Source organism: Anomaloglossus baeobatrachus, chromosome 7, assembly GCF_048569485.1.
Source record: "Anomaloglossus baeobatrachus isolate aAnoBae1 chromosome 7, aAnoBae1.hap1, whole genome shotgun sequence".
In the NCBI taxonomy this organism is placed as follows: Eukaryota; Metazoa; Chordata; class Amphibia; order Anura; family Aromobatidae; genus Anomaloglossus; species Anomaloglossus baeobatrachus.
This window is the reverse complement of record NC_134359.1, coordinates 279,147,239-279,159,330: the sequence shown is the minus strand read 5'-3', so window position 1 is coordinate 279,159,330 and position 12,092 is coordinate 279,147,239.

Below are 12,092 nucleotides of genomic sequence, written 5' to 3'. Positions count from 1 at the left end.
ACGAAGTGCCCGAAAGTACTGCAAGAGTTAAGGTATAAAAAACTCATGTACGGAAAACTTTAATGAAAATTGACCAAAATACAAAATAAAGAAGAGTGTGTTCTAATTTTCCCCTAAGAAAGTGTTGCTGCGGCCTCAGTAAGCCCAGACTAGGAGTCTGGTATAAACTCCCTTTTACTTTTTTTTTTTTTTTTTAAAAATGGGACGCTGTGTGAGCGGGAAAAAATATCCCCCACCCCCCAGTGATGCCTGGAGCAGGGCGGAGGGCGGGAACGGAGAGGCCGGCGGCCAATAACGCTGTGCGGGAGGCGGGGCTGGGGACGCCGAGGACAGGGCCGAAGCCGGGGGCTAAATTTTGAAGGTGCCGGGGCGGCAGAGGCAGCGCCGGCGGACCCGGCCGCAGGCGGCGGCGGAGAGGATCCTTGGCGCGCTGTGCGGGAGGTGGCCTGGGGACGCCGAGGACCGGGCTGGAGCAGAGGTACCGTCGCGGGCAAGGTAGCTCCGGGGGACCCGACCGCAGGTAGCGGCGAGGATCCTCGGCACGCTGTGCGGAGGCGGCCTGGGTACGCCGAGGACAGCGGCCGAAGCAGAGGTGCCGTCGCGGGGAGAGGCAGCGCCGGCGGACCCGACCGCAGGCGGCGGCGGCGGCGAGGAACCTCGGCGCGCTGATGGGGACGCCGGGGAGTAAATTTTGGAGCGGGCCGAGGAGGAGGGTAGGGGAAAACGGTCCTACCTGAACTCGGCGGCGGAGGCCCAGCGACGGAGGCGGTGCAGGCAGGGCACCCTGCCCCTGCCTGTGAACGGTGCCCTCGCCCTGGGAGACTATAGACTCCGGGAGAGAACGTGTAGAAGGCAGGGAAGTGGACCTCATGATGGGGGAAGGAGCCCCCAGCAGCAGAAAGCAGCGGTGAGGGCCCGTCAGATCACAGCACGCTGCAAAGGATCCATCCCTGCTGAATGTCCCTGTAGGCCCATTGGTGTGATACCGCAGGGCGAATCAGGGGTGCCCACGACAACCTGCCCACACGAACACCCCCGGGAGTGGTACCAGCGGGGGCGGACGGGGGAGAGGGCCCAAAATCTCAAAACTCCTGCGACCCTGTGGAGTGGTACCGACAGGGCTGCGGATGGAAGAGTGAAGGGAATACCTGCATAGAGAAAAAAGACAGGTATAAGAGCGATGAGCGGCGCCGATATAAGAGAAAAAAGCGCAATAAAAAAGCAAATGGCTGAGGGGGGCCGAGACAGCCCACATCAGCCTCCTACGACACTAAGCTAAAAACTGATTGAGCCCGCCTCTGGCTCAGGGGTTATACTGCTGGGGAGGAGCTAACTTTTTCTGTTTACTTAGTGTCAGCCTCCTAGTGACAGCAGCATAACCCATGGTCCTGTGTCCCCCAATGAAACGATGGAGAAATGCAAATTCTCATCCTCCGTACTCAACAAGATATCGTCCACATATTGCAATAAACATTCCGGACGAGAAAATTTCGACAAAACGTTCGCCAGCGCCTGATGAAAAATGCTTGGCGACATACTAGCCCCCTGAGGAAGCCTACAGCATACATATTGCTGATCGAGGTGGTTGAATGCAAATCGATATTGGCAACTTTGCTCAATCGGTATACTGAAAAAACCATTACTGATATCCAATACTGAGAAATACCTTGCCTTAGCATCCAATCTCGACATCATGTCGTGTGTATCAGCTACAATCGGTGCTACATTGGGAGTACACTTAATGAACATCCTTAAGTCCAACAACATCCTATAGCTACCATCGCTTTTCAGAACACACCACAATGGATTGTTACAAACAGAATTTGCCTTACGTATTACACCTTGAGCCAACAATTCCTGTATAATCTTCGACATCGGAGCAACTGACTCCGGAGGCAACTTATACTGACGCTGTGGAGGTGGGTCTCGGCCTTCAATTTTGACAATTACATCCTTCATTGTTCCAACCTCATTCCTGTACTGAGCCCATAAAGAAGGAAACCGCTGTACTAACTCAGTCAATACTTCGTCACCACCAGTTTCAGGCCACAAATGATCTGCTGACACTACATCGGTCAAACAAATGGTCCCGACATGACTATATTCATCTGGATCAATAACTACCGCCTTACAACCGTTAGAATCTTTCCATACTGTTTTGTTACCCAAATCAATAATCCAGCCATGCTTTTCCATAAAATCAGTGCCAATTATATTCTCAGTATCCTGACAACACCAAATATCCATTTTCGTTTTCAAAAAACCAGGTATTTCCAAAGAAACATCCTGCGCTAAAGTCACCTTTGTTCCATTTTTACCACTGAAACCAACAATTGTGCATACAGGGGAATCTGGCTTTAAATGTAAATCAACATTTGTGACACTCAATTGCGCACCTGTATCAAGGAGAAATGTTACTTCCTGACCTTCAAGATTTACCTTTAAAAATGGTCGACCACAGCTATCCATTGAAACTCGAGTGACAAATTCCAGTGGATGGAGCCTGGGGACCGGCTTTGCCAGTCAGGATGATGGAGAAGGGAGAAGAGCAGCAGGTGTCTTGCCCCTTCCATCCAATCCCTGTATGGACATTTCCCTTATCTGTCTGGTCAGAGGTGCATATGGTGATTGGTTATTTCTGTTGTCAGTATGAGTGGGCGTATATGGTGATTGGTTATTTCTGTTGTCAGTACGAGTGGGCGTGTATGAAGGTGGAGGTGCTGAAGATGGGGGAGGGGCACTGGATGTGTTTGGCATCAGTCCATTCTCCTTACCCAGCCTTTCCTCAACTCCCGCCCTCAGGAATTTCTTGCATTCCCACTTCAGGTGTCCGGGTAGGCCGCAAAAAAAGCAATGAATTGTGCTTTTCCTGTTACCCCCCCCTGAATTCTTGTTTTTAGAATTCAACACCGGTCTTTTGTTGTTTTTGATCTGTTTTTCCTGGGATACTAATGTGTCAGTGTTCCTTTCTATCATGGCTATTTTTGATTTTACCTGATTTTGCTTCATTCGTCTACGTATTCTATCAATAAATGACGTGGCCTCTTGTAAACTTTCCATCCTAGAAGCTATTTCGAATGAAGCAGGGTCCAAATATTTAAACTTTTTAACAAAGGCCTTGATCATGGAAGGCGGTTCTTGATCAGATCCGATTTCCATTATCATTTTGTAGGCCTGTTCAAATTTAACGACAAAGACAAATGGATCCTCCTGTATGTGTGTCTTAAGGTTTTCTAACAATTCGACTGTTGGGGTAGACTCTCCTGTGGTAAAGAGAATCAACTGTCTCAGCCTATCTTCCTTTGTGTCATGGATCAGGTCATTGTGTTCGTCAGTCCTAGGTGTTGCTTGTAACCTTTTTGCCATGTGGGAGGGAAGCCATACCCTGTAAATCTTGTTTCTCTGTTCATTTGTTAGATTATATTTATCGGAATGTGACTCAAAAATGTCCGCATTATAGAAGGCGTCCATTTTATCATCATATTTCGGTATGTCCTTAATGATTTTCATTAATTGGTCATGGATTTTAATGTTAAGACGGGCGGCCTTATCATGTAACTTCTTTTTTCGAAGTTCCTCTTCATTCAGAGTCTCGTCCTCGGCCGTATTCAGCCCGTCCGGTACGTCTGAACCTAAAGCTTCTGTCTTGTTCTGTCTCGTATTAACAGATACATATTTAATATCTTTCCGTAGTTTTGATATTAAATCTGCTCTTGTTTCCAACTGATCCTCCAGATGTTCGATATGTTCTGCTAATATCGAACAATTTGGACAATCTGTTGTTTCTGAATCTGTGACGTGTGTGTCTGTTGTATTGGGCGTGCCTGTTGTTATGGGTGTGTCAGTCACCATACAGATAGTGTGTGCATATGGCTGTGCCCCACCCACCATGGAATTGTAAGTGTATACCATACCCAATACATTCTGTATCTTTTTCTGTAACCGATTCACAATAAAAAACTTTTTATCTAGCTTAGTATTTTCAAGTTCACATTGCCGGTACAGATTTGACCATAACTGTGCGTCACTATGTGTATGATCAAACGAATACTCTACATGACAGTTACTAGAATAATCATGAATAAACTCCATTTCTCACCAGTATGTGATGCTTGTCCTTGAATGGCTTCAACCGTCTTATGGATGGATGGTCCTCGGATGGCTTCAACCGACTTATGGATGGTCCTGGAGTGGCTTTGACACATACGACCTCCGTGCGGCTTGTCACGTTAACCCTGTCTTAGGTTCTGATGTGGACACAGTGTATCGTCGTTCGCCTGCAGCTTGGACAGAAAGTTTTACTCACTGACCCCCCCTCACGGACAAAGGGCAGGGAATGACGTGAGAAAAAAAAAAAAAAAAAGAGTCCTTATCGCTGTGAATAGGCAGCGTGAAAAAAATCACCTCGCACAGAAAACAGCTGTGTTTCACAATCATTCAGGCTGGTGCTCGCCAAATGTTAAATAATGGGTTTGCGGCGACAACTGCATAGCCAGTATATAATGATTGGAGCGAAGATAGGTCAAAAACATATTATGGATTTATTCAGATAAGAATTGGAGGGTTACAGTCATTAGAGAAAAATAACTGTCTTGGCTTGAGTTAATAGATGGAGACAGATAGAAAAAATAACAGTTCATATATCTTACATCGTTGTGTGTGTAAGCCGTCTCGGGATGGTCTGTAGATGGTCTGGTCGGATGGGTCCGTCTTTCTCCTGTCACCTTCTGCCTCTCCCTCCTTCTCCCAAACCTTTGAAGTGTGGGCTTCTTTTATAACCCAAAACCCCTCCTCTGGATTGTCCTTATCTCTTTACATGGTAACACAAAAACTAACTATCCTTAATTTAGGTTTAGCATTACATCATGTCACGTGGTACATTTTACCCGCGAAATAAGTGTACTTGCGCACTAGAGACCTGTAACAAAACCTACTTCAATCTATATATATATATATAGAAACCCTTTGAGGCTCGCTGAGCTTTGACCTCAGTGTAACAGTAACTTACAGTAAAACGTTTCTCATAGCTATTTCAGCTCATAGCCCAACATTCTAAACAATATATAGCACTACTTTGACAACTTTGACAAACAACGTCAGATGGCTTTGATGGACGACTAACAGATGAGTTTGGTTCTTACCATCTCAAACTCTTGGTTTAGCATTTTCCAACACACAGGCATCCTTAAAGGGATGGGCGATAATATACATATATTTATGAATATATGTACTCCAGTCTATGAATCAATCTCCATAAACTCACTATTTTACACATGCGATGTGATCTCATCAGTACAATGCACTAGTTTCATAAGATTTTTTAGTTCCGGCTCCTGAAGGATCACAACTCATGAGATAACTCACCGCAGAGCCCTGGTTGTAGGAAAGTATTGGAAGTGACACCAGCTTTCCTGGAAAGAGTAGACGGTGACTCCAAGACTAAGTAGGGATCTGACACCAACATTTCTGAGACTTTCTCCTTCATCTGAAAGGGATTTGCAAAAACCCACGTGCTTGGAACCAAAACAACAACATTCAGATGAAAGGAAGTGATCTTTAGTTCTGCAACTAAAGAGTCTGCTGCTGGTGTTTAAATTTTTTGGATATATACCGTGTTTCCCCGATAGTAAGACACCCCCGATAGTAAGACGTAGTGGGGGTTTTGGGGGGGTTGGCTAATGTAAAGGGGGCTTTACACGCTGCGACATCGCTACTGCGGAGTCGTTGGGGTCACGGAATTTGTGACGCACATCCGGCCGCATTAGCGATGTTGCTGCGTGTGACACCGGTGAGCGATTTTGCATCGTTGCAAAAACGTGAAAAATCGCTCATCGGTGACATGGGGGTCCATTCTCGATTATCGTTACTGCAGCAGTAACGATGTAGTTCGTCGCTCCTGCGGCAGCACACATCGCTCCATGTGGCACTGCAGGAATGAGGAACCTCTCCTTACCTGCCTCCCGGCCGCTATGAAAAAGGAAGGAGGTGGGCGGGATGTTCCGACCACTCATCTCCGCCCCTCCGCTTCTATTGGGCGGCCGCTCAGTAACGTCGCTGTGACACCGCACGGACCGCCCCCTTAGAAAGGAGGCGGTTCGCCGGTCACAGCGACGTCGCCGGGCAGGTAAGTATGTGTGACGGGTCTGCGCGATGTTGTGCGGCACAGGCAGCGATTTGCCCGTGTCGCACAACAGATGGGGGCGGGTACCCACGCTAGCGATATCGGGACCGATATCGCAGCGTGTAAAGTATCCTTAAGACATACCCCGAAAGTAAGACATAGTAAACGGAAAGCGTTAATTTTTTTTTTTTCTTCTTCTTTACAGTACCAGCCGAGCACCCTGACATGCCGGCGGACGAGCGCTCAGCTGAGTGCCCTGACATGCCGGCGGCCGAGCGCCCAGACATGCCGGCGGCCGAGCGCCCAGACATGCCGGTGGCCGAGCGCCCAGACATGCCGGTGGCCGAGCGCTCAGCTGAGTGCCCTGACATGCCGGCGGCCGAGCGCCCAGCTGAGCGCCCTGACATGCCGGCGGCCGAACGCTCAGCTGAGCGCCCTGACATGCCGGCGGCCGAGCGCTCAGCTGAGCACCCTGACATGCCGGCGGCCGAGTGCCCAGTTCTTCTTTACAGTACCGGCTGAGCGCCCAGCTGAGCACCCTGACACACCGGCGGCCGAGCGCTCAGCTAAGAGCCATCACATGCCGGCGGTCGGGCGCCCAGCTGAGCACCCTGACATGCCGGTGGCCGAGCGCCCTGACATGCCGGCGGCCGAGCGCCCAGTTCTTCTTTACAGTACCGGCTGAGCGCCCAGCTGAGCACCCTGACACGCCGGCGGCCGAGCGCTCAGCTGAGAGCCATCACATGCCGGCGGTCGGGGCGCCCAGCCGAGCGCCCTGACATGCCGGCGGCCGAGCGCCCAGCTGAGAGCCGTCACATGCCAGCGGTCGGGCGTCCAGCTGAGCGCCCTGACATGCCGGCGGCCGAGCGCCCAGCTGAGCGCCCTGACATGCCGGCGGCCGAACGCTCAGCTGAGCGCCCTGACATGCCGGCGGCCGAGCGCTCAGCTGAGCGCCCTGACATGCCGGCGGCCGAGCGCCCAGTTCTTCTTTACAGTACCGGCTGAGCGCCCAGCTGAGCACCCTGACACGCCGGCGGCCGAGCGCTCAGCTGAGAGCCATCACATGCCGGCGGTCGGGGCGCCCAGCCGAGCGCCCTGACATGCCGGCGGCCGAGCGCCCAGCTGAGAGCCGTCACATGCCAGCGGTCGGGCGTCCAGCTGAGCGCCCTGACATGCTGGCGGCCGAGCGCCCAGCTGAGAGCCGTCACATGCCGGCGGTCGGGCGCCCAGCCGAGTACCCTGACATGCCGGCGGCCGAGCGCCCAGCTGAGAGCAGTCACATGCCGGCGGTTGGGCGCTCAGCCGAACGCTCGGCCACCGAGAAATGTTGCAGTAATGTTGTCCGTGGTCCTGATGGACCACGGACAACAGACAAAAACACGCAGCCTCAGTGCCCTCATGTGCATCAATCGCGGCAAGTCCCCATACTGTACATTGCATGGAGACTTGCTGCGATTGCTGTGGGATTTTTTTCCAATATAAGACATACCCCGAAAGTAAGACATAGTGGGACTTTTGGGGGTAAAAAGAATGTAAGACACGGTCTTACTTTCGGGGAAGAAGGGAATTTTGTTACTTACCGTAAATTCCTTTTCTTCTAGCTCTTATTGGGAGACCCAGACGATTGGGGTATAGCTACTGCCCTCTGGAGGCCACACAAAGCACTACATTAAAAGTGCAAGGCCCCTCCCCCTCTGGCTATACCCCCCCGTGGTATCACGGGTTCTCCAGTTTTAGTGCCAAAGCAAGAAGGAGGAAGCCAATAACTGGTTTAAACAAATTAACTCCGAATAACATCGGAGAACTGAAAAACCGTTCAACATGAACAACATGTGTACCCGCAAACAACAAAAAAACATCCCGAAGGACAACAGGGCGGGTGCTGGGTCTCCCAATAAGAGCTAGAAGAAAAGGAATTTACGGTAAGTAACAAAATTCCCTTCTTCTTCAGCGCTCTATTGGGAGACCCAGACGATTGGGACGTCCAAAAGCTGTCCCTGGGTGGGTAAATAAATACCTCATGTTAGAGCTGCAAAACAGCCCTCCCCTACGGGGGTGTCACTGCCGCCTGCAGGACTCTTCTACCTAAGCTGGCATCCGCCGAAGCATAGGTATGCACCTGATAATGCTTGGTGAAAGTGTGCAGACTGGACCAGGTAGCTGCCTGGCACACCTGTTGAGCCGAAGCCTGGTGACGTAATGCCCAGGACGCACCCACGGCTCTAGTGGAGTGGGCTTTTAGCCCTGAAGGAACCGGAAGCCCCGCAGAACGGTAGGCCTCTAGAATTGGTTCTTTGATCCATCGAGCCAGGGTGGCTTTAGAAGCCTGCAACCCCTTGCGCGGACCAGCGACAAGGACGAAAAGTGCATCGGCACGGCGTATGGGCGCCGTGCGGGAAATGTAGATTCTGAGTGCTCTCACCAGATCTAGCAAACGTAAGGCCTTTTCATACCGGTGAACCGGATGAGGGCAAAAAGAAGGCAAGGAAATATCCTGATTAAGATGAAAAGAGGATACGACCTTAGGGAGAAACTCCGGAATGGGGCGCAGCACAACCTTGTCCTGGTGGAACACCAGAAAGGGAGCCTTAGATGACAGAGCTGCCAGCTCAGACACTCGCCGAAGGGATGTGATTGCAACAAGAAACGCCACTTTCTGCGACAGCCGAGAAAAGGAAACTTCCTTCAGAGGCTCGAAGGGCGGCTTCTGGAGAGCAACTAGTACCCTGTTCAGATCCCATGGATCTAACGGTCGCTTGTACGGGGGCACAATATGACAGACCCCCTGCAGGAACGTGCGCACCTTAGGAAGACGTGCTAGACGCTTCTGAAAAAACACGGATAGTGCCGAAACTTGCCCTTTAAGGGAGCTGAGCGACAAGCCCTTTTCTAACCCCGATTGCAGGAAGGAAAGAAACTTGGGCAATGCAAATGGCCAGGGAGACACTCCCTGAGCAGAGCACCAGGACAAGAAAATCTTCCACGTTCTGTGGTAGATCTTAGCCGAATTCGACTTTCTAGCTTGTCTCATTGTGGCAATGACTCCCTGAGATAATCCAGCAGATGCTAGGATCCAGGACTCAATGGCCACACAGTCAGGTTCAGGGCCGCAGAATTCTGATGGAAAAACGGCCCTTGGGACAGTAAGTCTGGTCGGTCTGGCAGTGACCACGGTCGACCGATCGTGAGATGCCACAGATCCGGATACCACGACCTCCTCGGCCAGTCTGGAGCGACGAGTATGACGCGGCTGCACTCGGATCTGATCTTGCGTAGCACTCTGGGCAAGAGCGCCAGAGGTGGAAACACGTATGGGAGCTGAAACTGCGACCAATCTTGAACCAAGGCGTCTGCCGCCAGAGCTCTTTGATCGCGCGACCTCGCCATGAATGCCGGGACCTTGTTGTTGTGCCGGGACGCCATTAGGTCGACGTCCGGCACTCCCCAGCGGCGACAGATTTCCTGAAACACGTCCGGGTGAAGGGACCATTCCCCTGCGTCCATGCCCTGGCGACTGAGGAAGTCTGCTTCCCAGTTTTCTACGCCTGGGATGTGAACCGCGGATATGGTGGATGCTCTGTCCTCCACCCACATTAGAATGCGCCGGACTTCTTGGAAGGCTTGCCGACTGCGCGTCCCTCCTTGGTGGTTGATGTATGCCACCGCTGTGGAGTTGTCCGATTGGATTCGGATCTGCTTTCCTTCCAGCCACTGTTGGAAGGCCAGTAGAGCAAGATACACTGCTCTGATCTCCAGAACATTGATCTGAAGGGTGGACTCCTGCGGAGTCCACGTCCCCTGAGCCCTGTGGTGGAGAAATACTGCTCCCCACCCTGACAGACTCGCATCTGTCGTGACTACTGCCCAGGATGGGGGCAGGAAGGATCTTCCCTGAGACAATGATGTGGGAAGGAGCCACCATTGTAGAGAGTCTTTGGCCGTCTGGGAAAGCGAGACTTTCCTGTCCAGGGACGTTGACTTCCCGTCCCATTGGCGGAGAATGTCCCATTGAAGTGGGCGCAGATGAAACTGCGCAAAGGGAACTGCTTCCATGGCTGCCACCATCTTCCCTAGGAAATGCATGAGGCGCCGCAAGGGATGCAACTGGCCCTGCAGGAGAGATTGCACCCCTGTCTGTAGTGACCGCTGCTTGTCCAGCGGAAGCTTCACTATCGCTGCTAGAGTATGAAACTCCATGCCAAGATACGTTAGTGACTGAGTCGGTGATAGGATCGACTTTGGAAAGTTGATGATCCATCCGAAAGACTGTAGAGTCTCCAGCGTAGCATTCAGGCTGAGTTGGCATGCCTCCTGAGAGGGAGCTTTGACCAATAAATCGTCTAGGTAAGGGATCACCGAGTGTCCTTGAGAGTGCAAGACTGCTACCACCGCCGCCATGACCTTGGTGAAGACCCGTGGGGCTGTCGCCAGACCAAATGGAAGAGCTACGAACTGAAAATGGTCGTCTCCTATCACAAAACGTAGAAAACGTTGATGTTCTGTAGCAATTGGCACGTGGAGATAAGCATCTCTGATGTCTATTGAGGCAAGGAAGTCTCCTCTGGACATTGAGGCAATGACAGAGCGGAGGGTTTCCATCCGGAACCTCCTGGCATGCACATGCTTGTTGAGCCGTTTTAGGTCCAGAACAGGACGGAACGAGCCGTCCTTTTTTGGAACCACAAAGAGATTGGAGTAAAACCCTTGCCCTTGTTCCTGAGGAGGGACTGGGATAACCACTCCTTCCGCTTTTAGGGAATCCACCGCCTGCAGCAGAGCATCTGCTCGGTCTGGCCGTGGGGAGGTTCTGAAGAACCGAGCTGGAGGACGAGAATTGAACTCGATTCTGTACCCGCGAGACAAAATGTCCGTCACCCACCGGTCTTTGACCTGTGACATCCAAATGCCGGAAAAGCGGGAGAGCCTGCCCCCGACCGGCGATGCGGAGGGGGGGGGCTGGAAGTCATGAGGTAGCCGCTTTGGAAGCGGTACCTCCATTTGCTTTCTTGGGGCGTGTGTGAGTCCGCCACGAATCTGAGTTTCTTTGCGTCCTCTGAGTCCCTTTGGACGAGGTAAATGGTGTCTTGCCCGAACCTCGAAAGGACTGAAACCTCTGCTGCCACTTTTTCTGCTGAGGTTTGGGTGTTCTGGGTTGTGGTAAAGAGGAGTCTTTACCCTTGGACTGCTTAATGATGTCAGCCAATGGCTCGCCAAACAATCTCTCTCTAGACAAAGGCAAACTGGTTAAACATTTTTTGGAACCAGCATCCGCTTTCCAGTCCTTTAACCACAAGGCTCTGCGCAAAACTACCGAATTGGCGGACGCCATTGAGGTGCGACTGGTAGATTCCAGGACCGCATTGATAGCGTAAGACGCAAACGCCGACATCTGCGTGGTAAGGTGCGCCACTTGCGGCACTGCTGGATGCATGATAGCATCCACTTTTGCTAAGCCAGCTGAAATAGCCTGGAGTGCCCAGACGGCTGCGAATGCCGGAGCAAACGACGCGCCTACAGCTTCATAGACAGATTTTAACCAAAGGTCCATCTGTCTGTCATTGGCATCTTTAAGTGAAGCGCCATCCTCCACTGCAACTATGGATCTAGCTGCAAGTTTGGAAATCGGGGGGTCCACCTTTGGACACTGTGTCCAGCGCTTGACCACCTCAGGGGGGAAAGGGAAACGCGTATCTTTAGATCGTTTAGAGAAACGCCTTTCCGGGTGAGCGTCGTGCTTCTGGATTGATTCTCTGAAGTCAGAGTGATCTAACAAAGCACTCAATTTACGCTTGGGATAAAGGAAACGAAACTTTTCCTGCTCCGCAGCCGCCTCTTCTGCTGAAGGGGCTGGGGGAGAAATATCCAACAGCCTATTGATGGCTGAGATAAGGTCGTCTACCATGGCATCCCCATCCGGGGTATCCAGGTTGAGAGGGGTTCCAGGAGTGGATTCCTGATCACTCTCATCAGA